Source organism: Lathyrus oleraceus, chromosome 6 (assembly GCF_024323335.1).
Source record: "Lathyrus oleraceus cultivar Zhongwan6 chromosome 6, CAAS_Psat_ZW6_1.0, whole genome shotgun sequence".
In the NCBI taxonomy this organism is placed as follows: domain Eukaryota; kingdom Viridiplantae; phylum Streptophyta; class Magnoliopsida; order Fabales; family Fabaceae; genus Lathyrus; species Lathyrus oleraceus.
In genome coordinates this window covers 29,653,554-29,668,293 of record NC_066584.1, presented here as the reverse complement: position 1 = coordinate 29,668,293, position 14,740 = coordinate 29,653,554, and positions in this window count along the sequence as shown.

Genomic DNA, 14,740 nt, shown 5'->3' with positions numbered 1-14,740 from the left:
GCAGTTTCTCTTCCAGTGTCCGGTCTTACCGCAATGGAAGCAGGTGCCTGCCTTTGCTATGCCTCCAGTAGGCTTCAAAGCAGCAACAGTGGGTCTGGGTTTGGCAACTTCCTTGCCTTTCCCTTTATCACCCTGCTTGGTGGGCCTTTTGTTCTGTCTCTTTCCATTTCTGATCATCAGAATGGACTTCCCTTTTGTCTTCAGATTCTGTTCAGCTGTTCTTAACATGCCTAGCAGTCCAGGAAGAGATTTATCCATATCATTCATATTGAAATTTAGGACAAATTGACTGAATCTATCTGGCAACGATTGCAAGATCAAATCAGTCGCAAGTTCCTTTCCGAGGGGAAAACCCAACCTTTCAAGGTTTTCCACATACCCAATCATCTTGAGCACATGGGGACTTACAGGGGCTCCCTCAGCTAACTTGCTTTGAAAAAGGGCTTTTGAAACTTCAAACCTCTCATGCCTTGCTTGCTCTTGATAGAGCAACTTCAGGTGTTCGATCATATTGAACGCTGACATGTTCTCATGTTGCTTTTGCAATTCTGAGTTCATGGTAGCTAGCATGAGACAAGCAGTTTCATTGGCATCATCGACATGCTTCTTATAAGCATCTCTTTCTGCCTTAGGTGCAGAACTAGGAGGTTCCTCTTCAGGAACAGGAGTCTCCAAGACATACAGCTTTTTATCATGTTTGAGGACAATCCTCAGGTTTCGGTGCCAATCCAGAAAATTTGTCCCAGACAATTTTTCCTTGTCAAGGATTGATCGCAAGATGTTGTTAGAGGTGTTTGTTGTCATGGTTATCTACATAAGGATTAAGAAAATATTAGTATCATTGACATATTTAATTAGGCCTTTAATCAAATATGCTCCCACTATTTTACTCAAAACAAATGACCCTCATCATTTGATTCGGAAAATCCCGTTGGAAGATTTTCTAGTGGGTCGAGATCCATATTTCACTTCGTTCTAAGTCCGCGTAGGCGGATTACACAGAACTAGGTTATTTAGGTAGGAACTCCTTCCAATTGTATCTCATACAACTCTCGAAAATTTCAGTTGGGTGAATAACTCCTTATTCCAATCCATCATATGGATCATTCCCAACTCTTGCTTCTAAAACATATATGATATTATTATAATCAAGTTTGACCCATTGTCTTAGCAGTTGGATATTACAATTATCCCATCGCACCTTACTAATATAGAACATGCACCTCGCTTTGGCGAAACCTACATTATCCGATACTAGTCTTGATGAGTGCTAAAACTTGGAAAGCAAACATATATCATAATTTGTTTAGTTAAGTTTGACCCATTGTTTTAGCAGTTGGATATTACAATTATCCCATCGCACCTTACCAATATAGAACATGCACCTCGCTTTGGCGAAACCTACATTATTCGATACTAGTCTTGATGAGTGCTAAAACTTGGAAAGCATAAACTTAATATTTTAGTTTGAGGGAATTGCAATTGTTATGATCTCACCGGCTTGTTTATCATATAAATCGTCTCTCATATGCATCAACATACATTCACATGCATCAACATACATACACAATGAAACAGTTATGGCCCCTAGCGCAATTGTTCTCCCAAGCCAATGAGAGAACCTAAGCTAACCTAATAACGATCTAAGCTTCTCCAAGCAAGATCTTCAAGGTTGTCCTCCTTTAGTATTGAATTCTTCTCTAAGCTTCTCCAAGCAAGATCTTCAAGGTTGTCCTCCTTTGATCTTGAATTCTTCTCTTTCTTCATATCATTATTCTCCTTTGATATTGAATACTTCTCTTTCTTCATATCATTACATTACAGAAGAAACTCGTTTTACATACGAGGGATTGAGATGAGAAAAGAATTTACATTAAGAGATCAAAAGGAGAGGCACGACACGCAGGTCGTATTTAAAAACCCAAAACAAAATAAAGGAAGACTAAGGCCATAACTGATCACAACAAGGCAACAATAATAAACACATTATTATTATTATTATTAATCTCAATTCCTTTAATTAATTAAAACCAAATTAAATTTCAGCGACCGATCATACTACGCAGAGTTAGCCGGGGGTTCCGCTGCCCGGTCAGCAGACGGTGGTTCCGCTGACCGATCAGCGGACGGGGTCAAGGGGCAGCGCCCTTGCGGGGTTGGAGGGGCAGTTATCTGTCCAAAAATTTTAATGAACAATTCATTTGAAATGGACATTGTTTTGCTTGAACACAACCGTTGCGTAGTCACAAAACAGGAACCCCAAAATTTTGACTCTGGGAGTGTGACGACCGTCACAGGTGTGTGACGACCGTCACAGGCAATGTGAGTGTGACGACCGTCATGGGTGTGTTACGACCGTCACGCATCCAGTTTGTTACGCCTGTTACGCTCGTCATACGAGCTTCACGCAGCCAAAGTAACAAACATTGAAACAGTCAACACGCTCGTCACACGAGCTTCACGCAGCCAAAATAATAGGACTTTGAAACAGTCTACGGACCTCTTCCAAAAACCCTAAATTCACAACTCTTTGACGGCACAACCCTTGCGCCGTCACCAACCCTAATGCGCCAATTTCAGACCGTCAAACACACCTCGATTGTTGATTCAGTATGATTGATCAACAGGTCATTGCTTCACCATACTAATGTCGGATTCCAAAGCAAATGACCATTGATCGCTCAAAGGAAAACAATCATTTAGTGTTCGAATGAACGAAACAGAAACAGTATATCACATATACCGTATTTTGCATTAGGATTACTTATATCATATATAAGTTGATCGGTCTCAATTGTGTAACCTATGGACGATCGATGTATACCTGCTTCACCATACTAATGTCGGATTCCGAAGCATAGTCAACATCAATCATCCAACTTATACACTCATGATGCCAAATTTAATTGCCCGTTTAATTAATTGATTCTTTCTGTCTTTTAATCATATTAATACAGAAATTAAACACCTATCCGATTCATGGTTTCGTAAGTGGCTCTGATACCACTGAAGGAGAATTGCGACCCAAAGCGCAGCGGAAATTAAAATTCTCCTTTAGAGATCCTTACGAATGGTCATGATCAGTGATAGAATATTTACCTCTTGTGACGGTTGAAACCTTTGGTGCAGATCTCTTGTGTCGATCAAAACCCTTTTGATGCAGATCCACTACGCGATCACGAACGTTGAACGATGACAACGTCTCTACTCAGTCCACACGAACGGGTTCCTTCAATCTCAGTGCTAGCTGGTACGAATGAAGGCTTTGAGTGAGAGAGAGAGAGTGAGAAAGAAAACGAAAATAATGCAACCGCAAATTTTTTGCTTCTGCACAAGGGTTCTATTTATAGAACCACTTGTGTGGGCTTCAAGCTAAAAGCCCACTTAAGTGTATTTTGGCCCATATCTTATAATATGCCCAAAATCACTCAAGCCCATGGTACCTTACCATATTTCGTATTCTACTCAAGTACACCGTACCTTACGATGTTCCATAACTCATTTAAGGGCACCGTACCTTACGGTATTCCTTAGTTATCCTATCTCTCATCAATCCGTCCTTTGTGTGTGACCCTGTAGGTTTTCGCGGCGTTGGCAATCATGTATTTAACATAATAAACAGTGAGCGGTATCTAGCAATACATCACTGCTACCCAAGACACGAAAATGTCATGTGATCTGACAAAACCTTCTGTGATAATACTTATGTGTATAATTACCCTTTTGCCCTTATGTCTATATTGAACACAAGGTATAGACCGTGTCATCCTTGTCTAGTTCAATATTGGGCCCATAGACATTTATCCTGTTACGCAGGATGGGCAAATTCCATCTAGGACACTCATGTCCCTCAGCATGCTTTGTGGAGTACCCATTAACTGTCTTTATGGTTATCCAGTTACGGACAACGTTGGATCAGCAATAAAGCACTCGACTCTACATCTAGGATCCATAGTGGTTTCAGGTCGAAGAGTGGAATACACTATTATCACCATGAGAATAACTTATGACACCTTGCATAACTTTCTATATAGTATCCTCATAGTGGGTCAATCCGGTATAAATATTACTCCTAATATTCATACCTATGTTTAAGACTTGATAACTCTTTATCCATGATCCATGAGATGTGATCATCAGTCTACAAACATAATAGTCTTAATGCTTTAATGTTATCCCACTTCACACTAAAGCTCGACTACGGATACTTTAAGAATAATGTCCTTATGTTTAATGTGACCTCATGATTAAGTCATACTTGATACATTAAACAGACTAACTATTCTAGGGACTTTATTAAACAAACGTAATAAAGAAAAAGCCTTTTATTATTAATAAATAATTCGATACAAGTACCAAAAGTATTGGCCTCTAGGGCTTACACCAACAGAAGGAATCAAAACTAAGTTGGTTTAATTAAATCTAGAATAAAATCACTCTTTTTACGGTCTCAATTTACAGGTTTAATAACAAGGTTTTTGTACGAAAGTAAAAGACATAAAGAAGTTAAAAGCAATAGAGCGAGAGTTTGAGTTTTTGACTAGACAGTGTAAATTGGACATTAATTCTAGATCAGGGCGAGAGCAATTTTTAGAGTTAATTAAATTCTAACCTTTTTCAAAAAGTATTTTTAAAGATTGAATGTGAGGACGAGAGTTAAGCATTTGAATTTAATTATATCACCTAAGTCAACAGAGCGAGAGTTTGAGATAAGGGTGTTTAAACGATTAGTGTTTTCTTAAAAAGAGTTTCTACGGATCCTATTGTTTTCAAAAAGTGGTTTTTGACTTAACTATAAGTGACAGCTACGTTAATATAAAATCATAGTTTTTTCAACAGAGCGAGAGTTTGAGATAAAACTTTTAATCAATAGCGTCAACTGAAAAGATTTATTTTAAAACCAAGAAACCAATAAAGAATTGATTCCCTAATTACGACGAACTACATACCGATATCCGCTTATCAGATATTTATTTTAGATCTTATTTTAGTTTTAGCTTTTCCCCCAAACAATCAAAGTATTACCTGCCTTAGCTTTACGAAGTAACCTTAGATAACGGTATATCGATTCATAAGTCCCTGTGGGATCGATATCTTTTAAAACTACGTGATAGAACTGTGCACTTGCAGTTTGTACCCCAATTCGACTCATAAAGTCGCGATCAATGCCTACGCCCAAAACTGAGAAGCAAGTCCGAGGTTTTCTTGGCCGCTTGAATTATATCTCCAGATTCATATCCCACATGACTGCCACATGTGCGCCTATATTCAAGCTCCTCTGGAAAGATCAGTCCCATGATTGGACCGAGGATTGCCAGAAAGCTTTCGACAATATTAAAGAATATCTATCTGAGCCTCCGATTCTGTCTCCGCCTGTAGAGGGAAGACCTTTGATCATGTATCTGACTGTTCTTGAAGACTCGATGGGCTGTGTCCTTGGTCAGCAAGACGGATTAGGGAAGAAGGAGTATGCTATTTACTACTTGAGTAAGAAGTTCATCGATTGTGAGTCTCGATATTCAATGCTTGAGAAGACATGTTGTGCTTTGGTTGGGGCCGCTAAGTGCTTACGTCAGTATATGTTGAACCATACCACTTGGTTGATATCCAGAATGGACCCAATCAAGTATATATTTGAGAAGCCTGCTTTAACTGGAAGGATTGCCCGTTGGCAGATGTTGTTTTCTGAGTATGATATTGAGTATCGAGCTCAGAAAGCTATTAAAGGTAGTATTTTGGCTGACCACTTGGCACATCAACCAATTGAGGACTATCAGTCAGTTCAGTATGACTTCCCAGATGAGGAGATTCTGTATTTAAAAATGAAAGATTGTGATGAACCCACACTTGATGAAGGGCCAGAGCCTGGTTCCAGATGGAGTATGGTATTTGATGGCGCTGTAAATCAATATGGAAATGGTATTGGGGCGGTAATCATTACGCCTCAGGGAACGCATATTCCTTTTACAGCAAGGCTAACTTTCAAATGCACGAATAATATGGCTGAGTATGAGGCCTGTATTATGGGATTGGAGGAATGTATTGATCTAAGGATCAAGCATCTTGATGTATATGGTGATTCGGCCCTCGTTGTCAATCAGATTAAGGGTGAATGGGAAACGAATCAGCCTGGCCTCATTCCATACAGAGATTATGCGAGGAGGATTTCAACGTTCTTTACTGAGGTCGACTTCCATCATATTCCTCGAGATGAGAATCGGATGGCAGATGCTCTTGCTACACTTGCTTCGATGATTGTGGTTAAATTGTGGAATGAAGTCCCCAATATCACCGTGATGCGCTTGGACAGACCAACTCATGTATTTGCAGTAGAAGAAGTAAAAGATGATAAGCCGTGGTATTATGATATCAAATGTTTCCTTTAGAGCCAGATTTACTCGCCTGGGGCATCTGTAAAAGATAGGAAAACTTTGAGGAGATTGTCAGGCAGTTTCTACCTCAATGGCGAAGTGTTTTACAAAAGAAATTTTGACATGGTTCTGCTCAGATGCGTGGATAGACACGAAGTAGACCTGTTGATGACTGAGGTCCATGAGGGTTCATTTGGTACTCATTCCAACGGACATGCCATGGCTAGAAAGATGTTGAGAGCAGGCTACTATTGGCTGACAATGGAGTCTGACTGCTGCAAATTTGTGAAGAAGTGCCATAAGTGTCAGATTTATGCTGATAAGATTCATATTCCCCCGACACTTTTGAATGTGATCTCATCACCATGGCCTTTCTCCATGTGGGGAATTGACATGATTGGCATGATAGAGCCAAAAGCGTCCAATGGACACAGATTTATTCTCGTAGCAATTGATTACTTCACCAAGTGGGTTGAAGCGGCGTCGTATGCAAATGTGACCAGGCAGGTGGTCGTGAAGTTTATCAAGAATCAACTCATATGCCGATATGGTGTGCCAGATAAGATCATTACTGATAATGGATCTAACTTGAATAACAAGATGATGAAAGAGCTGTGTAGTGAATTCAAGATTGCACATCATAATTCTTCTCCGTACAGACCCAAGATGAATGGGGCTGTTGAAGCTGCTAATAAGAACATTAAGAAAATTATCCAGAAGATGGTTGTTACGTACAAATATTGGCATGAGATGTTGCCATTCGCTTTGCATGGATATCGTACATCTGTCCTCACTTCAACAGGGGCAACCCCTTTCTCTCTTTTTTATGGCATGGAGGCGGTACTCCCAGTAGAGGTGGAGATCCCATCAATGAGAGTCTTGATGGAGGCCAAGTTGACTGATGTTGAATGGGTTCAGAGTCGTTATGACCACCTAAACTTGATTGAAGAGAAGAGATTGACTGCCATGTGCCATGGTCAGTTATATCAGCAGAGAATGAAGAAAGCTTTTGATAAGAAGGTCAAGCCTCGTGTGTTCCGAGAAGGTGACCTTGTGCTCAAGAAAGTTTTGTCTTTCGCGCCCGATTCCAAGGGCAAGTGGACTCCGAACTATGAGGGGCCGTATGTTGTTAAGAGAGCCTTTTCAGGCGCTGCATTGATACTTACAACTATGGATGGGGAGGATTTCACTCGTCCTATGAATTCAGATGCAGTCAAGAAATACTTCGCCTAAAAAAATAAAAACTGAATAGCTCGCTAAGTTAAAAACCCGAAAGGGCGGCTTAGGCAAAAATGAGCGTCTTGGTGGGTTGAAAACCCGAAAGGGCGATCCAGGCAAAAGTTAGAGACATGAAAAATAAATATAGGTATCCCGCTAGATTGAGTACCTCATCCTGGGGCAATCTAGGCAAAAATTAGGGATTTGGCAAGTAACTGCATCCTGACAAGACTTTGTTCTACAACTGTCATCCGTCAGAAATCCTTGCTCATTATCAGCCAAAGCTTCAAATACATCGGATTCAGAATTGGTGGAGAAATGGTCATTATGTTCAATGTAGCCCTTTTCCAATATATATCACCAATTTCAAATTTTTAAAGATCTATGGAGTCTTGCCATTCGCAGACTACCATTCTATCAAATAAATTTGAGCCTTTTATCCAATTATTGGCACTCTTATCTGTTTCTATTCAACAAATGTTTTGCATATTTTGATTAAGAAAATATCATTGTATTAAACGATCGAATTTTTTATAATTTGTTTTTAAACAAAGTGAAAATTCACAATGACGAAAGGATACTTAGGAGATCCTCAGTGCTCTCCCAAAGGTGGTACGATCCCCAACAGGGTAAGATTTTTGTCCATATTCCTGGCATGACTGTATCTCCTCCCTCCGGAACCCCTTGTGGTTTATCCTACCAAGTGGATTGCTTGTTGAGAGTCACCTCTCTTCCCTTCAGCAGAGTAGCAATCTTTCTTCCTCAGCAGCTTGGATCTCTTTGGGGCAAGAGCGGTATTTGGTGGTTGATCCCGATAAATCCTTTATCTCCTCGGATAGATTCCCCAGTAGAGTTGTTGGTGTGGTGGACCTTGTCTGTGATAACTCTCGTCCCCAGCTGGAATGATTGATGATTCATCCCTTGCAGAGTCCTTTGCTTCCTGGTATCTCTGATCCCCGGCAAATTGGATACTCCCCGGTGAACTTGGCTTTCTCTCTTGAGATGTAGTACCGGGTGGTTGATTCCTGGACCTGGTTGTGTTAGATATGTCTGTCTGTCAGCATACATCATACATAAACCATGCATATTCATGCATAATTATAACATTCAGATATTCATGTTGCATTCTTTGCCATATATCGTTGTTTGCTGTCTCCTGCTATTTGGTGATATACTTCCCCAAGCAGACGTGTGTGTCTGATCTCTCCATATAGAGTCAGCTCCATAAGCAGAAAGCGTCTATCCTTTCTTCCATATTCCCCACCGGTTTATATCCTCGTGGATGTTGATTGTTTTTGTTCCTTCCCAACACATATACTGGGATGGTTTTCCCCATTGAGTTATATCCTCACTGGGACAAGTCTTGATTTGGTGTGCCTATCTAGTTTGATCCTAGATCGGTCTCTTGAGACTCTTTTCCTGTTTCCCCGTGGTAAATGAATAATTGCTCAATAATGAGTAATTATTATCCCCGGCGGAGTCTGTGTTTCTCTACCCTCATACCGGTAGTTGTAAACCCTATTTCTTCCCTTTTTGCAGAGTAACTATTTTTGCTCATCTTTAATTGGTGACAGTTATCTGTCCAAAAATTTTAATGAACAATTCATTTGAAATGGACATTGTTTTGCTTGAACACAACCGTTGCGTAGTCACAAAACAGGAACCCCAAAATTTTGACTCTGGGAGTGTGACGACCGTCACAGGTGTGTGACGACCGTCACAGGCAATGTGAGTGTGACGACCGTCATGGGTGTGTTACGACCGTCACGCATCCAGTTTGTTACGCCTGTTACGCTCGTCATACGAGCTTCACACAGCCAAAGTAACAAACTTTGAAACAGTCAACACGCTCGTCACACGAGCTTCACGCAGCCAAAATAATAGGACTTTGAAACAGTCTACGGACCTCTTCCAAAAACCCTAAATTCACAACTCTTTGACGGCACAACCCTTGCGCCGTCACCAACCCTAATGCGCCAATTTCAGACCGTCAAACACACCTCGATTGTTGATTCAGTATGATTGATCAACAGGTCATTGCTTCACCATACTAATGTCGGATTCCGAAGCAAATGACCATTGATCGCTCAAAGGAAAACAATCATTTAGTGTTCGAATGAACGAAACAGAAACAGTATATCACATATACCGTATTTTGCATTAGGATTACTTATATCATATATAAGTTGATCGGTCTCAATTGTGTAACCTATGGACGATCGATGTATACCTGCTTCACCATACTAATGTCGGATTCTGAAGCATAGTCAACATCAATCATCCAACTTATACACTCATGATGCCAAATTTAATTGCCCGTTTAATTAATTGATTCTTTCTGTCTTTTAATCATATTAATACAGAAATTAAACACCTATCCGATTCATGGTTTCGTAAGTGGCTCTGATACCACTGAAGGAGAATTGCGACCCAAAGCGCAGCGGAAATTAAAATTCTCCTTTAGAGATCCTTACGAATGGTCATGATCAGTGATAGAATATTTACCTCTTGTGACGGTTGAAACCTTTGGTGCAGATCTCTTGTGTCGATCAAAACCCTTTTGATGCAGATCCACTACGCGATCACGAACGTTGAACGATGACAACGTCTCTACTCAGTCCACACGAACGGGTTCCTTCAATCTCAGTGCTAGCTGGTACGAATGAAGGCTTTGAGTGAGAGAGAGAGAGTGAGAAAGAAAACGAAAATAATGCAACCGCAAATTTTTTGCTTCTGCACAAGGGTTCTATTTATAGAACCACTTGTGTGGGCTTCAAGCTAAAAGCCCACTTAAGTGTATTTTGGCCCATATCTTATAATATGCCCAAAATCACTCAAGCCCATGGTACCTTACCATATTTCGTATTCTACTCAAGTACACCGTACCTTACGATGTTCCATAACTCATTTAAGGGCACCGTACCTTACGGTATTCCTTAGTTATCCTATCTCTCATCAATCCGTCCTTTGTGTGTGACCCTGTAGGTTTTCGCGGCGTTGGCAATCATGTATTTAACATAATAAACAGTGAGCGGTATCTAGCAATACATCACTGCTACCCAAGACACGAAAATGTCATGTGATCTGACAAAACCTTCTGTGATAATACTTATGTGTATAATTACCCTTTTGCCCTTATGTCTATATTGAACACAAGGTATAGACCGTGTCATCCTTGTCTAGTTCAATATTGGGCCCATAGACATTTATCCTGTTACGCAGGATGGGCAAATTCCATCTAGGACACTCATGTCCCTCAGCATGCTTTGTGGAGTACCCATTAACTGTCTTTATGGTTATCCAGTTACGGACAACGTTGGATCAGCAATAAAGCACTCGACTCTACATCTAGGATCCATAGTGGTTTCAGGTCGAAGAGTGGAATACACTATTATCACCATGAGAATAACTTATGACACCTTGCATAACTTTCTATATAGTATCCTCATAGTGGGTCAATCCGGTATAAATATTACTCCTAATATTCATACCTATGTTTAAGACTTGATAACTCTTTATCCATGATCCATGAGATGTGATCATCAGTCTACAAACATAATAGTCTTAATGCTTTAATGTTATCCCACTTCACACTAAAGCTCGACTACGGATACTTTAAGAATAATGTCCTTATGTTTAATGTGACCTCATGATTAAGTCATACTTGATACATTAAACAGACTAACTATTCTAGGGACTTTATTAAACAAACGTAATAAAGAAAAAGCCTTTTATTATTAATAAATAATTCGATACAAGTACCAAAAGTATTGGCCTCTAGGGCTTACACCAACAGAAGGAATCAAAACTAAGTTGGTTTAATTAAATCTAGAATAAAATCACTCTTTTTACGGTCTCAATTTACAGGTTTAATAACAAGGTTTTTGTACGAAAGTAAAAGACATAAAGAAGTTAAAAGCAATAGAGCGAGAGTTTGAGTTTTTGACTAGACAGTGTAAATTGGACATTAATTCTAGATCAGGGCGAGAGCAATTTTTAGAGTTAATTAAATTCTAACCTTTTTCAAAAAGTATTTTTAAAGATTGAATGTGAGGACGAGAGTTAAGCATTTGAATTTAATTATATCACCTAAGTCAACAGAGCGAGAGTTTGAGATAAGGGTGTTTAAACGATTAGTGTTTTCTTAAAAAGAGTTTCTACGGATCCTATTGTTTTCAAAAAGTGGTTTTTGACTTAACTATAAGTGACAGCTACGTTAATATAAAATCATAGTTTTTTCAACAGAGCGAGAGTTTGAGATAAAACTTTTAATCAATAGCGTCAACTGAAAAGATTTATTTTAAAACCAAGAAACCAATAAAGAATTGATTCCCTAATTACGACGAACTACATACCGATATCCGCTTATCAGATATTTATTTTAGATCTTATTTTAGTTTTAGCTTTTCCCCCAAACAATCAAAGTATTACCTGCCTTAGCTTTACGAAGTAACCTTAGATAACGGTATATCGATTCATAAGTCCCTGTGGGATCGATATCTTTTAAAACTACGCGATAGAACTGTGCACTTGCAGTTTGTACCCCAATTCGACTCATAAAGTCGCGATCAATGCCTACGCCCAAAACTGAGAAGCAAGTCCGAGGTTTTCTTGGCCGCTTGAATTATATCTCCAGATTCATATCCCACATGACTGCCACATGTGCGCCTATATTCAAGCTCCTCTGGAAAGATCAGTCCCATGATTGGACCGAGGATTGCCAGAAAGCTTTCGACAATATTAAAGAATATCTATCTGAGCCTCCGATTCTGTCTCCGCCTGTAGAGGGAAGACCTTTGATCATGTATCTGACTGTTCTTGAAGACTCGATGGGCTGTGTCCTTGGTCAGCAAGACGGATTAGGGAAGAAGGAGTATGCTATTTACTACTTGAGTAAGAAGTTCATCGATTGTGAGTCTCGATATTCAATGCTTGAGAAGACATGTTGTGCTTTGGTTGGGGCCGCTAAGTGCTTACGTCAGTATATGTTGAACCATACCACTTGGTTGATATCCAGAATGGACCCAATCAAGTATATATTTGAGAAGCCTGCTTTAACTGGAAGGATTGCCCGTTGGCAGATGTTGTTTTCTGAGTATGATATTGAGTATCGAGCTCAGAAAGCTATTAAAGGTAGTATTTTGGCTGACCACTTGGCACATCAACCAATTGAGGACTATCAGTCAGTTCAGTATGACTTCCCAGATGAGGAGATTCTGTATTTAAAAATGAAAGATTGTGATGAACCCACACTTGATGAAGGGCCAGAGCCTGGTTCCAGATGGAGTATGGTATTTGATGGCGCTGTAAATCAATATGGAAATGGTATTGGGGCGGTAATCATTACGCCTCAGGGAACGCATATTCCTTTTACAGCAAGGCTAACTTTCAAATGCACGAATAATATGGCTGAGTATGAGGCCTGTATTATGGGATTGGAGGAATGTATTGATCTAAGGATCAAGCATCTTGATGTATATGGTGATTCGGCCCTCGTTGTCAATCAGATTAAGGGTGAATGGGAAACGAATCAGCCTGGCCTCATTCCATACAGAGATTATGCGAGGAGGATTTCAACGTTCTTTACTGAGGTCGACTTCCATCATATTCCTCGAGATGAGAATCGGATGGCAGATGCTCTTGCTACACTTGCTTCGATGATTGTGGTTAAATTGTGGAATGAAGTCCCCAATATCACCGTGATGCGCTTGGACAGACCAACTCATGTATTTGCAGTAGAAGAAGTAAAAGATGATAAGCCGTGGTATTATGATATCAAATGTTTCCTTTAGAGCCAGATTTACTCGCCTGGGGCATCTGTAAAAGATAGGAAAACTTTGAGGAGATTGTCAGGCAGTTTCTACCTCAATGGCGAAGTGTTTTACAAAAGAAATTTTGACATGGTTCTGCTCAGATGCGTGGATAGACACGAAGTAGACCTGTTGATGACTGAGGTCCATGAGGGTTCATTTGGTACTCATTCCAACGGACATGCCATGGCTAGAAAGATGTTGAGAGCAGGCTACTATTGGCTGACAATGGAGTCTGACTGCTGCAAATTTGTGAAGAAGTGCCATAAGTGTCAGATTTATGCTGATAAGATTCATATTCCCCCGACACTTTTGAATGTGATCTCATCACCATGGCCTTTCTCCATGTGGGGAATTGACATGATTGGCATGATAGAGCCAAAAGCGTCCAATGGACACAGATTTATTCTCGTAGCAATTGATTACTTCACCAAGTGGGTTGAAGCGGCGTCGTATGCAAATGTGACCAGGCAGGTGGTCGTGAAGTTTATCAAGAATCAACTCATATGCCGATATGGTGTGCCAGATAAGATCATTACTGATAATGGATCTAACTTGAATAACAAGATGATGAAAGAGCTGTGTAGTGAATTCAAGATTGCACATCATAATTCTTCTCCGTACAGACCCAAGATGAATGGGGCTGTTGAAGCTGCTAATAAGAACATTAAGAAAATTATCCAGAAGATGGTTGTTACGTACAAATATTGGCATGAGATGTTGCCATTCGCTTTGCATGGATATCGTACATCTGTCCTCACTTCAACAGGGGCAACCCCTTTCTCTCTTTTTTATGGCATGGAGGCGGTACTCCCAGTAGAGGTGGAGATCCCATCAATGAGAGTCTTGATGGAGGCCAAGTTGACTGATGTTGAATGGGTTCAGAGTCGTTATGACCACCTAAACTTGATTGAAGAGAAGAGATTGACTGCCATGTGCCATGGTCAGTTATATCAGCAGAGAATGAAGAAAGCTTTTGATAAGAAGGTCAAGCCTCGTGTGTTCCGAGAAGGTGACCTTGTGCTCAAGAAAGTTTTGTCTTTCGCGCCCGATTCCAAGGGCAAGTGGACTCCGAACTATGAGGGGCCGTATGTTGTTAAGAGAGCCTTTTCAGGCGCTGCATTGATACTTACAACTATGGATGGGGAGGATTTCACTCGTCCTATGAATTCAGATGCAGTCAAGAAATACTTCGCCTAAAAAAATAAAAACTGAATAGCTCGCTAAGTTAAAAACCCGAAAGGGCGGCTTAGGCAAAAATGAGCGTCTTGGTGGGTTGAAAACCCGAAAGGGCGATCCAGGCAAAAGTTAGAGACATGAAAAATAAATATAGGTATCCCG